Here is a 13,470-nt window from a genome sequence, read left to right on the forward strand (position 1 = left end):
TGGTGGGTTAGAAAGTGAGTCCAGGGGATCTCTCTCCACACTGTGGTGGGGAGCAGAGGTGTCCACCTTCTACCTCTCGACCTTCAGCCAAGCAATTCCAACAAAGCATGTCTCAACAGAACAGAACCTCTTCTACTGGTGCAGTATGATGTGGAAGATGGCAAGAACTTAGTAATTAGTTTAGAATAGTGGTATTTTATATTCTGCTTAATTTATCACCACTTTGTGATATATGAAACTAACATTTTTAAAAACCACTGGTGTGGTAATGGTTAATGTGCTAAACAGATAACTGAAGCTTCTTTGTAATGGTGATTTGTCATGTGACAGGTAAACATGTCAGGTGACAGGAAGTTGTTTGATTGTGTCTAAAAAGAAATTTTACTATTGGTTAAACTCCTTTGGACTGGAGTTAGAAGTGGTGCTAGGAATCAAAACTGAGAAGACATACTTACATTTTCTGTTGTCTGGGGTTTGGAAGAGCAGAAAGGTTCTTTGGTTTTTCTCATAGGAGCTCTTTGTTTCCTGGGTTGATTGAGTAGAATGTGCCACAGGGGCTGTCAAGGGTTATTGAAGCCCTTGCTGTTGCCAAGAACTGCAGAATGTGACTAGAAAAGTGGAAACTATTTGTTTCTTTTACTAACTATGTAGCAAAACAATTTTCTTGGGCATATTGATTAGATCAGAACTGTTTTGTAATAGATTGGTATTTAGCAACAACTAGTTAAAGCATTAGATATTGTAAAGGATGCTTATGTTATCTCTTGGGTATGGCAGTGCCTTCAAATAATGGAGATAGCAAACCAGGAATTACATCATTAGAATTTTTCCATCAGTGTCACTGACTGTGGTAAATGGATTAGTGCTATCTCCTTGACTTAATTCTCATCAGGTAAAGGAGCAAGTACAGACATGAGCAGGTAGATTCCTCATTGGGTCAATGCACTTTAGGCCAATGCACTGCTAGAGAATTACCTTCTTAATTTGTGGACCAGAATTCTGAATAATGCTGGAACTTGAAATCCTTTAAACATTGGAAATAAGTTTGTAAACTCTGAAATTTGCCTAATAGTGTCAAACAAACTCTGTAGCCTTGGGAAATATCTAAAATTTATGAAAACTAAGTATCTGGAAATGTCAGTCACCCAGCACGGGTGGGGGGGAGGGCAGTAAGTGATTTGATAATTAGGACCGATTAGAGACAGAGGTGGGAAGATGTGCCTGGAAGCTGTGGAAGTGGGTGAGGTTCTCAAGGAATACTTCTCTTCAGTACTCACCAAGGAGAGTGGCATTAATGATGCTGAGGACAGTGTTGGTAAGGGTAATGTTCTAGAGTATGTGGATATCAAGAAAGAGGGTGTGTTGGAGCTGTTAGAAAATGTTAGGACAGATAAGTCCCCGGGGCCTGACAGAATATTCCCCAGGCTGCTCCGTGAGGCAAGGGAGGAGATTGCTGAACCATTGGCTAGGATCTTTGAGTCCTCGTTGGCCATGAGAATGGTACCGGAGGATTGGAGGGTGGCAAATGTTGTCCCCTTATTCAAAAAAGGTAGTAAGGATAGTCCAGGGAATTATGGACTATTGTGCCTTATGTCTGTGGTGGGCAAGCTGTTGGAAAGGATTCTTAGAGATAGGATCTATGGGCATTTGCATAATCATGGTCTGATCAGGGACAGCCAGCATGGCTTTGTGAAGGGAAGATCATGTCTCACAAGCCTGATAGTGTTCTTTGAGGAGGTGACCAGGCAGATTGATGGGAGTAGTGCAGTAGGTGTGGTCTACATGGATTTTAGTAAGGCATTTGACAAGGTTCCACATGGTAATCTTCTTCAGAAAGTCAGAGGGCATGGGTTCCAGGGAAGCTTGGCTGTGTGGATTCAGAATTGGCTTGCCTGTAGAAAGCAGAGGGTTGTGGTGGAGGGAGTGCATTCAGATTGGAGGGCTGTGACAAGTGGTGCCCCACAAGGATCGGTTCTGGGACCTTTGCTTTTTAAGATTTTTATTAATGACTTGGATGAGGGGGTAGAAGGGTAGGTTGGCAAGTTTGCAGATGACACAAAGGTTGGTGGTATTGTGGATAGTGTGGAGGATTGTCGAAGATTGCAGAGGGACATTGATAGGATGCAGAGCTGGGCTGAGAAGTGGCAGCTGGAGTTCAATCTGGAGAAGTGTGAGGTGGTACACTTTGGAAGGACAAACTCCAAGGTGGAGTACAGAGTTAATGGCAGGATTCTGGGTAGTGTGGAGGAGCAGAGGGATCTGGGGGTACATGTCCACAGATCACTGAAAGTTGGCTCACAGGTGGATAGGGTAGTTAAAAAAAAAGCTTATGGGATGTTAGCTTTCATAAGCCGTGGGATCAAGTTTAAGAGCCACAAGGTAATGATACAGCTTTACAAAACTCTGGTTAGACCACACTTGGAGTACTGTGTCCAGTTCTGGTCGGCTCATTATAGGAAGGATGTGGAAGGGTTGGAAAGGGTGCAGAGGAGATTTACCAGGATGCTGCCTGGTTTAGAGAGTATGCATTATGAGGAGAGACTAAGGGAGCTAGGGCTTTACTCTTTGGAGAGAAGGAGGATGAGAGGAGACATGATAGGGGTGTACAAAGTATTAAGAGGAATAGATAGAGTAGGCAGCCAGTGCCTCTTTCCCAGGGCACCGATGCTCAATGCAAGAGGGCATGGCTTTAAAGGGAGATATCAGAGGAAGGTTTTTTACCCAGAGAGTGGTTGGTGCATGGAGTGCGCTGCCTGGGGTGGTGGTGGAGGCAGGTACATTGGTCAAATTCAAGAGACTGATAGATAAGCATATGGAGGAATTTAAGATAGAGGGATATGTGGGAGGAAGGGGTTAGATAGTCTTAGGCGAGGTTTAAAGGTCTGCACAACATTGTGGGCTGAAGGGCCTGTATTGTGCTGTACTGTTCTATGAGTCTATGATTCTATGAATTTGAATTTCTTGATGATTGTCTTACTACATATCATTTTGCTGTTGCATCATAAAAATTACAGCTTTTGTGTTATCCTTCTTGAGTACCAAAGATATGGCTCTTTTAAAATGTTTGGCATATGGAGAACATTATTTTACTGTGATGAAAAGCTTTCATGAGAAATCTAATGATCAAAGTTGGTAACTGGGATTTGCTTCAGCTGCACATTTGAAAATTGCTGGAAGTAATCATCACTTTATCACATGGAGGAAAACACTATCATACAATGGCTGTCATGTGCCCTAAGGAAGGAAATAGCATTAAACTGTACATTCACTTCATAACCAAACAATCTTTCCTTGCGTTGTTGTGAAACTTATTGCAAATGTATCCAACGGAGGAGGATAATAATGTCATGGTAAGCATCATTCTTCAGAAAAATTATAAAATATTGACTTTGGTATTTCTAGTTCAAACTTATTGCTCTGCCTTGTACATTTTGATAAATAGTCACAATATGCATTTTCTCAAAAATGCCAGTATGTCAACTTCCATTCACTGGGTTATCATTTGGTGGTCACAAGCTTGTATCATATCCTAGTGCTTCTCTGAACAAATGGGACACAATTCCCTATATCTTGTTGCAGGATAATGCCACACATGGCCTTCTACAGAATCATGGAATCGGTGTCACACAGCACAGAAACAGATCCTCAGCCCATCATGTCCATGCTGACCACCAAATAGCCATCTATGCTTGTTCCAATTACCAGCACTTGACAATTGCCTTGGCAATTCTCGTGCTAGTCCAGATACATTTTAAATGTTGTGGGAGTACCTACCTACACCACCTCAGGCAGTGTTTTCCAGATTGCAACCACTCTCTTGATAGAAAAAAACTCCTCCCCACCACCCCCCCTCCCACTGCCGCCCACTAACTTTCTTACTTCTCACTTGTACCTTTTTGTTGTAGATATCTCCATTGTGGGGAAACATTTCTCGTTATCCACTCTGTCTATGGCCCTTCTAATTTTGCATAATTTGGCGAGGTCCCCTGTCAGCCAAGGAAAACAAAGACAGGTTACCTGGTTTTTCCTTGTAACTAAAACATTCTGTCACAGGCATCGTGATGATAAATCTCCTCTGTAACCTCTCTAGTGTAATCATGTCCTCCTACTGTGTGGTGACCAAAATTGCACAGAACAATCCAGCTATGGCCTAACCAAAGTTTTATGAAGTTGTATCATGACTTTCATTGTGTATGCCCTGGCTAATGAAGGCCAGCATCCCTTTTGCCTTCTTCACCATCTTATCTACCTATGCTGCCACCTTTAGGGATCTATTGACCAATACCAAGTTTGCTTAGTTCTTCAGTCCTTTCAAGGGCCCTACGGTATGGCATATGTTCTCCTCTCATTGGAACTCCCAGAATGAATCACCTTGCAGTTATAAGGATTCAATTCCACCTGCCATTGCTCTGCCCAATTTATCAGCTGATCAATATCCTTTTGTAACCTCAGACTTCACTATCAACAATAAATTTCATTTCATCTACAAGCTCACTAATCAGACCTCTTGCATTCATATACAAATCATTAATATACGTGACAAACAATAAGGCTCCCAGTACCAATTGCTGTGGAACACCGCTGGTCACAAGCCTCCAATAACAAATGCAACCCTCCATCATCACCCTATGTTTCCTATTATCAAGACAACTTGCCTTGGATCCCTTGGGCTGTAACCTTTTGGGCCAATCTTCCACATGGGACCTTGTCAAACACCTTACTGAAGCCCATGTATCTCCTCTCTTACCTCCCATAGCAGACTGAGGCACATCTCATCAGGCCTGGGAATTTATCTACCTTTGACTGTTGAGACATTGAATATATCCTCCTTTTTAATGTTGGCTTTCTCCAGAATATCCCTGCCCCTCCCTGAAATCTGCAACTGTATTGCTCCTTAATGCACACAGATGAGAAGTGTTCATTTAAGATCTCACCCATGTTCTCCAGCTCCATGCACACATTGATCCTTTCATCTCTAGTTACCCTTTTACTCTCGGTATACTTGGAAAATGCCTCGTGCGGGGGGGGGGGGGGGTCCCTAATCTTGCCTACCAATGATATTTTGTGGCCCTCTTTGCCCTCCTAATTTCTTTTTTAATATATACATTCTATATTCCTGATGGGCATCTTCTCTTTTCAGTACTCAATACCTACCATATTCTTCCTTTTTTTATTCAGATCCTCAGCACCCCTTCACATTCAAGGATCCTGGGATATGTCTCACTTGTGTTTCAACTATACAGGAACATGTGGTCCTGAATTGTCACTATTTTGCATTTAAAATACCCAATTATCAGATGTACATCATTTACTTACAAGTAACTGCTCCTAGACTCCTGTCTAATGATATAAAATTGACCTTCCACCACTCCCCATCCCCCCCACCACCAATTTAAGACAATAATTCCCAGTGCACTCTTATCCCTTTGCATAATCTCCATTACAGAGTTATGGTCACTCTCAGACATTTTTCCCACCTTCATTACCCTTGGATTAGGTCCAGTACTGCCCTTACTCTGGTTGAACAATTACCACTTACATACTAGCTCCAAAAGCGCTCCTAAATGCACGTTAAAAATTCCACCCCTCTAGGCTTGTTGCACTGAGATGATCTCAATTAATATTGGGAAGGTTGAAACCCCCTCCAATTGCAAGTCTGTTGGCCAGTGGGAAATAGAGGAGCAGGTAAAGGGGTAAGGCAAATCACATGGAGGTGTAGAACATGAGCAAAGTGATCAATCTGTTTAAATTTCAGGTTACCTAGTTTGAAGAACCTTTAAGTCATCTTCCCTCATTACTGCAGTGATGGTCTCCTTGATTAATAATGCAAAGCCCCTATTCTTTTACTTCCTCCCTTATCACACTGGAAGCTTTCAGACCCTGCAATGCGTAGAGTTGTCAGTCCTGCCCTTTTGTCCACCACATCGCACCGACAGCAACAATACCTAATTCCCACATGCTCTAAATTCATCTACAATACCAGTCAGGCACCTTGCATTAAAATAGATGCAATTGAGCCTTCTAATCCTTCCATTCGCCTTTACGTGCCCCAGTATGTTCTGTCTGTTGGACTGACTTAGGTTTTTTCTATATTTGACTGTACTTTTCCCCCAACTGTGCATCTACTCTGTGCCCCATTCCCCTGCTGCAGGACTGTAACATTGTCATTAGTATCAGTGTAGACCATGATCTTTGCCGCCTCTTCCCTCTCCTTTTAGAATATCCCGCAGCTGCTCTGCAACATCCCGGCACTAGGGAGGCAACATTCCATACAAGAGTTTTGTTTGTAGCCATACAAACTCTTGCCTGCTTCCCTGACAACTGAATCCGCCATCACTTTAGCTCTTCTAGTCTTCCTCACCGCACCCCCACCACCACCACCCTCGTTCTGTGCAGCAGGACAGCAGAGCCATTCACGGTGCTGTTACTGCTTCCCCCTGAGAGGCTGCCCACCACCCCCAACAGTGTCCAGTATGGCACAGTATGACGGAGACTTGACAGACTGCAGATGCTGGAATCTGAAGCAACAAACAATCTGCTGGAGGAACTCGGTCAGGGAGCAGCTGTGAGGGAAAAGGAATTGTCAACATTTTGGGTCAAAACCCCGCATCAGGACTGATGTAGACGCAAGATATTTGGCAGATGTTGAAATCTGGAGCAACACACACAAAGTGCTGGAGGAACTCAGCAGGTCAGGCAGCATCCATGGAGGGAAATAGACAGTCGACGTTTCGGGTTGAGACCCTTCATCAGGAAGTATTGTTGCTGATGTAGGACTGATGTAGTTCCTCCAGCCGATTGTTTGTTGCTCCAATGTGGCAGATCTGTTTGAGAGGGATATGGCTATAGGGGAATCCTCCACTACCTGCTACACCTACTGATCTTCCTGGTGGTCACACTTCTCTTTTATGTCTGTTCAGAAAATAATTGTGGATATGACCAGCTCCCTAAACTTGCTATCCACGATATACTCAGCAACAGCAGTGTGTAATATCGACAGTCATGAGCTATAGCTGGACACTCTTCCCACATGTGTGGTTGCCAAGGACTCTGGATATCTCCCTGATTTCCCACATATTGCAGGAGGAGCATTCCACAGGGTTGAGTTATTCTGCCATGCATTACCCTTTAATTATCTAAGTATCTTAAAGGGAGAAAGTAATTACTCCAGGGGCTTTATTCCACCTTAAGCACAACCTAGAGTTGCTATATTTCACTTAGAGGATTAAAACAGTAAAGAAAGGTCAAAATACCCACCTGTTGCTATTCACCAGTTACCCGCCTCATCAAAGCCCATCGCTCACCAAAGCATGCACTCTGAGACAGTGACACTGAGACAGCTCTGCAATAGTGTGGGTACCCAGCAAAACACCTCAATATGACACAAGCAATCTATTACATGGAGGATTAATATTATCACTCATCTCTACTGTATTCCCTGACCTACGTTGGTTCCCAGTCCTCCGATTCTCATCTTGTATTAAAATCTCTTTATGATTTCATTGGTCTCTAATCTTATCATTTTTACTGGCACTCGCAATTTCACATTTCCTTCACACTCTTGAGTATTCTCCACTTCTTTCATCCTGCTGCTTAAGGTAAGATGAGATAAGATTTCTTTATTAGTCACATGTACATTGAAACACACAGTGAAATGCATCTTTTGCGTAGAGTGTTCTGGGGCAGCACCTGGAGGAAACCCACACAGACATGGGGAGAACGTACAAACTCCTTACAGACAGCTGCCGGAATTGAACCCAGGTCACTGGCACTGTAATAGCGTTATGCTAATCGCTACACTACCATGCCCACAGTTGCTTCTCCCCATGCTGTCGTTCATCCTGCCCCGTTGCGCTTAAATCCCTTTCCTGAGTCTTTCTGCCTTTTCATGTCTCATTTCTCCTTTAAACCTTAACATGGGTTATTAGATCAGTACAGCACAGGGACAGGCCCTTCGACTCACCATGTCTGCACTGAACATAATGCTGAATTAATTATATCCCTTCTGCCTCCACGTGATCCATATCCCTCCATTTCCTGTATATTCATTTGTCTATCTAAAAGACTCTTAAACACCACTATTATATCTGCTTCCACCACTATCCCTGGCAGCCTATTCCAGGCACCTACCACTCTGTTTATTTTAAAAACAACTTGCCCACACACCTTTAAACTTTTCCTCTCCAACCTTAAATGCATCTTCTAATATTTGACATTTCTACCCTGGGTAAAGATTCTGACTGTCTACCTTATTAACGTTTCTCATAATTTTATAAACTTCTTTATGATCTATTGTTTTGACTGAGCTTTCAGTTGCTCTCCTTATCAAGAGAAACAAAGGACTGCAGATGCTGGATGAAAAACACTCTGATGCTGGAGGAACTCAGCAGGCCAGGCAGCATCCATGGAGAAAAGCAGGTGGTCAATGTTTTGGGTCAGGCCCCTTCTTCAGGACTGAAGATAGGCAAAGGGGAAGCCTAATATATAGGAGGGAAAAGCAGAGCAGTGATAGGTGGACAAAAGAGGGGAGGCAGGGTGGGCACAAGGTGGTGATAGGTAGATGCAGGGAAGAGACAGTGATGGGCAGGTGCGGGGGAGGAGGGAAGAGCAGATCCACTGGAGGATGGGTCAATGGTGAGAAGAGAAAGGAAACAAAAGGGTAGAAAAAAGAGAGAGAGGCTAGGAAAGGGAAGAAAAGAAGCAGCATGGTGGTGGGGTGGGGGTTGTGGGGAAGGAGGGTGGGGATTACTTAAAGTGGGAGAACTCAATGTTCATGCTGTTAGGCTTCAAGGTTCCAAATGGAAAATGAGGTGCTGTTCCTCCAGTTTGAGCTTGGAATTCTCCTGGCAGTGGAGGAGGCCGAGGACTGACATGTCAGTGATAGTGTGGGAGGGCTTGTTTCCTGTTGTTATCTGATCACATCTCCATGACATGCATTGGGATATTTACTCAGACATAAATGCAAAACATTGAGGGATCAGGATGTACAAGAACTTTTATTGGGGAATGAGCCTGGCCAGGTGATCGAAGTTCTTAGCAGGGCAGCTTTTTTGGAACAGAGATCATAATTCTGTAAGTTTAAAGATGATTATGGATAAGGATAGGAATGGTCCTTGGATGAAAGTGCTAAATTGAGGGAAGCCTAATTACAACAGTATTAGGCAGGAATTGGGAGAGATAGATTGGGAAAAGCTGTCTGAGGGTAAATCCACATCTCTAAGGCTAGCTAATTAGAGTTCAGGGTTCTTGTTATGATATGATAGCAAGGTTATGATAGCAAGGTTTGGGAAGAGATATTTTAAGTTTAGTCAAAAAGAAAAAGGAAGTATATGTAACGTTTAGAAAGTTGAAATCAGACAAGGCCCTTGAGGAATATAAAGGAAGCAGGAAAGAACTTAAGTAATTAGGGGCTATGAAATGTCCTTGGCAAGTCAGATTAGGGAGAATTCCAAGGCACTTAAGACGTGTATTAGGAGCATGAAAGTAGCTAGAGAAAGGATCGGCTATTCAAGGGAAAAAGAGGAAATTTATGTGTGGAGCCAGAGGTAGTGGGTGAGGTCATTAGTGAGCAGCAGTCAGGATGTTGGAAGAACTCAGCAGGTCAGGCAGCATCTGTGGAGGGAAGTGAACAGTCGACATTTCGGGCCAAAACTACTCCTTCCCCCCCCCCCCCCCCCACAGATGCTGCCTGACCTGCTGAGTTCCTCCAGAATTTTGCTTGTTGCTCCATGTTCCAGCACTGCAGTCTCTTGTGTCTCCAAGGTCCTTGATGAGTACATTGCATCAGTTTTCACCAAGGAGAAGCACATGAATGTTGGTGAGATTAGGGAGGGTTATGTTGATATTCTAGGGCATGTCAATAATTAAAAAGGTGTTGGGTGTCTTGTAAAACATTAAGGTGGATAAGTTCATAGGGCTTGATGGGATCTATCCCAGGATAATGAGGGAAGCAAGGGATGAGATTTCTGGAGCCTTGACAGAGATCTTTGTATCCTCTTTAGTCACAGGTGAGGTCCCAGAAGACTGGAGAATAGCCAATGTTGTTTAAGAAGGGCAACTGGGACAAACCAAGATATTATGGGCAGGTGAGCCTAACATGAGTGGTAGGCAAATTACTGGAGAAGATTATTAGGGACAGGATTTACTTGGATTGGAAAAGTAGGGACATTAGAGAAAGTCAGCATGGTTTTGTGTGGGGAGGTATTGTCTCTCAAACTTGACTGAGTTTTTTAAGAAGTGACTAAGATGATTGAGGGGAGGGCAGTGGTTATTCTCTACATGGAATATGGTAAAGCATTTGACAAGGTTCCTTGTGATAGGTTGATCCAGAAGATTTGGTCACATGGGATCTACAGTGAGTTGGTAAATTGGACACAGAATTGGCTTGGTCATGGAAGACAGAGGGTAGTGGTGGAGGGGTGTTTCTCTGACTGGAGGTGTATGACCAGTGGTGTACCACAGGGATCAGTGCTGGGACCTCTGTTGTTTGTGATAATACATTTAACTGATCTGGAGGAAAATGCAAAATTGGTGGAGCTGTGGATAGTGAGGAAGTTTGTCATATGATACAGCAGGATATAGTTCTGTTGGGAATTTGAACAGAGAAGTGGCAGATGGAGCTTAATCCGGACAAGTGTGCGGTGGTCAAATGCAGGAGAATGTATACTGTATCCTTTGGAGGACTGATGTGCAGAGGATCTTGGGGTACAAATTCATAACTTGCTGAAAATGGCAACACTAGTGATAGGGTGGTGAAGAAGATATATGGCATGCTTGCCTTCATTGGTCAGGGTATTGAGTATAATAATAGAGAAGTTATGTTGCATCTGTGTTAAACTTAAGTTAGTCCACACTTGGAGTATTCTGTGCAGTTCTGATTGCCACACTATAGGAAGGATATAGAGGTTTTGGAGAGGGTGCAGAGGAGGTTCACCGGGATGTGGCCTGGATTGGAGTGTGTTAGCTATAAGGAGAGGTTGGACAAACTTAGGGTCGATCTGATAGAAGTTTATAGAATTATGAGGGGCATAGTCATGTGAGGGGTAGATAGTCAGAGCCTTTTTTTCCCAGGATGGAAAGATCAAATACTAGAAGGCATAGGTTTAAAGAGAGAGGGGGAAAGTTTAGAGGAGATTTACGAGGGAAACTTTTTACACAGAGAGTGTTATGTGCCTGGAATGTGATGCCGGGGAAGTGGTAGAAGCAGATACCATAGCAACATTTAAGAGGTGTTCTGACAGACACATGAATAGGCAGGAAATTATGGGATATGGACCAGGTGCAGGCAGATGAGATTAGTTTAGATTGGCATCATGGTGAGAACAGTTGTGGTGATCTGAAGAGTCTGTTCCTGTGCTGCACTGCTCTATGTTCCATGTTTTATCTTCTGTGTTCTACATTCGACAATCCTGTGTGCTTAGAACGTAAATTGAACCTCTTTTTATGGTAGATAAAAATGTTGGTGCATGCAGCAGGGTCCCAATTCCTTTATCACACACAAATATTGTGCTGTGTGAGTACAAACAGAATGAACAATTCAAGATTGTAATGCATTGAAACGACTGCAACGACATTAAAATGTTAAGAATGCTTGAGCTCAGAATAATTTGGTTGATTGATGTTCTTTCTTGTGCACAAAGTACCCACAGCTCCATCAGTGTCAAGCCGGAACTGTATTTGGCATACACAATCTGGATGCAGGGAAAAAATTCACTAAAGTTACTTCAGTAGTATCTCCCCATTCAACAAACTTCACTATTGAGATATACTAATGTGTGCACTCACCTCAGCATTTTCTTCCAAGACCTCCACCACCTTACATTGCTGATCCGTGTCCTGAAATGCTTGCAGCAAGCCTACCACTTTCAGCCAAGGTGGACAGAATCTATGATAACAATGGCCTTGGACAAGCTTAGTGACAAAAGGGATAAAAAAACTAATAGGCATTTGGAGAAACTTGGATTAATGAAGGTGCACCAGCATAGATTTGTTGAAGATAAATTGTGTTTGAATGACCTGATTGAATTATCTCGATATGTTAACAGAGAAGGTCAATGAGGGAAATGCGATAGATATCATTTAGATGGCTTTTCAAAAGTTATTGAATGAAGTCCAAAATAAAAGGCTGGTTAGTAAATTGTGGCCAACAAAACAAGAGAATCAATGTCAACATGGATGAAAAGTTGGGCAGACAGGAGATTGATCACTCTTTCATCCTACTGGGATGTAACTGCGGATTTGGCAGAAAAGAATAATTTTTGCTGAAAGAAAAGGAAGTGCCAATGACATGGTTTGCGTGGGGATTTGTGATTTTAATCTTTTGTTTTCCAACATCTTTATTAACTTCTGGAGTAGCAATATCAGCAGTAGCTTAAAGTAATGTCATAATGTGGGAGCCAAATTGGGCAGTTCCTCATTTTACACACAGAATAAGGATAATTACTTTCTGGTGACATAAAATCCCATTGAACAGGATTATTAATAGATATTTCATTCTATTTTTCTTGTTGCCAAGGAGGTTGCTAAACATAAAGTGGAAGGTAAAATATTCTGCCTCTTTTAATTGATTGTTACAGAGCAGTTAACTGTGAAGAACGTGGACAAGAGGTCCAGCAACTTGGACAAGAGGTTTCATGGATCTCCATAAGTCTTTCTGTTAACACACTTACTTCATCTGCACAATATGTAATTCAAAAGATTGGGCTCTGAACTTTCACACCTGGAACCTGGTTTCAAATTCACTCCTTGCTGGTGGCTTCAGGATCATTTTTTGCCTTTGGGGTAGAAATTCTTTGCCCAAAGTCAATGCTGCTGACATTTGGATTTCTCTCATCATCCTCATGCAACAGTACGTGCATTGTGAACATGCAGTGTATTGCTTGATGATGATATTGAGGTCAGTGCTTGTTAGTGAACTAATACTGCACAGTTCTGAAATGAAACCTGATTGAATTCATTGATAGAACACCAGCACTTAAGGGCAACCTGGCCACTAATGCACAGTACTGCTGTAGCAGTTGGGCTTCAAGATTGGACATACAGCTGTGGAGAGAGGGACCTCCCACTCCCCTCCAGCCACTGGAGATGCAATGGTGCAGAGATATGCAATACATTGGGAGTGCCCAGGACACACACACATACTGTATATGCTCTCACTCTCTCTATCTCGCACACACTCAAGCATGGCAGCCATTTACTATCAACACTTTGATATTAATTTCACTGATCTGCAAGATAAATTTGGCAGGAGCAATAGGCTGTGTCAGCGGTCCTTTCCCTTCCAAAACCATGTCATAGCTGGAGGAGGTACTTCAGATAAAGAGCTGTGTATCACAGAGATGATGATCATAATTAGTGAACGTCTTCAGGAAGCTAATTCTCACTTACAGAAGCCTCCTCCCTGGTTGCAACATATGATCTGTGCCTGATCTTAAAATACACCTGTCATTGGGTAGCTGCAGTCAAGTATTG

This window comes from Pristis pectinata, chromosome 10, assembly GCF_009764475.1.
Source record: "Pristis pectinata isolate sPriPec2 chromosome 10, sPriPec2.1.pri, whole genome shotgun sequence".
Classification (NCBI taxonomy): Eukaryota; Metazoa; Chordata; class Chondrichthyes; order Rhinopristiformes; family Pristidae; genus Pristis; species Pristis pectinata.